The sequence below is a fragment of the Pongo abelii genome, chromosome 9 (genome assembly GCF_028885655.2).
Source record: "Pongo abelii isolate AG06213 chromosome 9, NHGRI_mPonAbe1-v2.0_pri, whole genome shotgun sequence".
Lineage (NCBI taxonomy): Eukaryota > Metazoa > Chordata > Mammalia > Primates > Hominidae > Pongo > Pongo abelii.
Genome location: NC_071994.2, coordinates 11651251 through 11653491, shown reverse-complemented (window position 1 = coordinate 11653491; position 2241 = coordinate 11651251).

Below are 2241 nucleotides of genomic sequence, written 5' to 3'. Positions count from 1 at the left end.
TTTGTCAGATGAGTAAATTGCAAAAATTTTCTCCCATTCTGTAGGTTGCCTGTTCACTCTAATGGCAGTTTCTTTTGCTGTGCAGAAGCTCTTTAGTTTAATTAGATCCCATTTGTCAATTTTGGCTTTTGTTGCCATTGCTTTTGGTGTTTTAGACATGAAGTCCTTGCCCATGCCTATGTCCTGAATGGTATTGCCTAGGTTTTCTTCTAGGGTTTTTATGGTTTTAGGTCTAAGATTTAAGTCTTTAATCCATCTTGAATTAATTTTTGTATAAGGTGTAAGGAAGGGATCCAGTTTCGGCTTTCTACATATGGCTAGCCAGTTTTCCCAGCACCATTTGTTAAATAGGGAATTGTTTCTCCATTTCTTGTTTTTGTCAGGTTTGTCAAAGACCGGATAGTTGTAGATGTGTGGTATTATTTCTGAGGGCCCTGTTCTGTTCCATTGATCTATATATCTGTTTTGGTACCAGTACCATGCTGTTTTGGTGACTGTAGCCTTGTAGTGTAGTTTGAAGTCAGGTAGCGTGATGCCTCCAGTTTTGTTCTTTTGGCTTAGGATTGACTTGGCAGTGCGGCCTCTTTTTTGGTTCCATATGAAGTTTTTGTTTTTTAAATTTTATTATTATTATACTTTAAGTTTTAGGATACATGTGCACAATGTGCAGGTTTGTTACATGTGTATACATGTGCCATGTTGGTGTGCTGCACCCATTAACTCGTCATTTAGCATTAGCTATATCTCCTAATGCTATCCCTCCCCACTCCCCCAACTCCACAACTGTCCTCGGTATGTGATGCTCCCCTTCCTGTGTCCATGTGTTCTCATTGTTCAATTCCCACCTAAGAGTGAACATGCGGTGTTTTGTTTTTTGTCCTTGTGATAGTTTGCTGAGAATGATTGTTTCCAGTTTCATCCATGTCCCTACAAAGGACATGAACTCATCCTTTTTTGTGGCTGCATAGTATTCCATTGTGTATATGTGCCACATTTTCTTAATCCAGTCTATCATTGTTGGAGATTTAGGTTTGTTCCAAGTCCTTGCTATTGTGAATAATGCTGCTATAAACATACATGTGCATGTGTCTTCATAGCAGCATGATTTATAATCCTTTGGGTATATACCCAGTAATGGGATGGCTGGGTCAAATGGTATTTCTAGTTCTAGATCCCTGAGGAATCGCCACACTGACTTCCACAATGGTTGAACTAGTTTACTGTCCCACCAACAGTGTAAAATTGTTCCTATTTCTCCACATCCTCTCCAGCACCTCTTGTTTCCTGACTTTTTAATGATCGCCATTCTAACTGGTGTGAGATGGTATCTCATTGTAGTTTTGATTTGCATTTCTCTGATGGCCAGTGATGATGAGCATTTTTTCATGTGTCTTTTGGCTGCATAGATGTCTTCTTTTGAGAAGTGTCTGTTCATGTCGTTTGCCCACCTTTTGATGGGGTTGTTTTTTTCTTGTAAATTTGTTTGAGTTCTTTGTAGATTCTGGATATTAGCCCTTTGTCAGATGAGTAGATTGCAAAAATTTTCTCCCATTTTGTAGGTTGCCTGTTCACTCTAATGGTAGTTTCTTTTGCTGTGCAGAAGCTCTTTAGTTTAATGAGATCCCATTTGTCAATTTTGGCTTTTGTTGCCATTGCTTTTGGTGTTTTAGATATGAAGTCCTTGCCCAATCCTGTGTCCTGAATGGTATTGCCTAGGTTTTCTTCCAGGGTTTTTATGGTTTTAGGTCTAAGATTTAAGTCTTTAATCCATCTTGAATTAACTTTTTGTGTAAGGTGTAAGGAAGGGATCCAGTTTCAGCTTTCTACATATGGCTAGCCAGTTTTCCCAGCACCATTTATTAAATAGGGAATCCTTTCCCCATTGCTTGTTTTTGTCAGGTTTGTCAAAGATCAGATAGTTGTAGATATGTGGCATTATTTCTGAGGGCTCTGTTATGTTCCATTGGTCTATATCTCTGTTTTGGTACCAGTACCATGCTATTTTGGTTACTGTAGCCTTGTAGTATAGTTTGAAGTCAGGTAGCGTGATGCCTCCAGCTTTGTTCTTTTGGCTTAGGATTGACTTGGCTATGCGGGCTCTTTTTTGGTTCCATATGAACTTTAAAGTAGTTTTTTCCAATTCTGTGAAGAAAGTCATTGGTAGCTTGATGGGGATGGCATTGAATCTATAAATGACCTTGGGCAGTATGGCCATTTTCACGATATTGATTCTTCCTACCC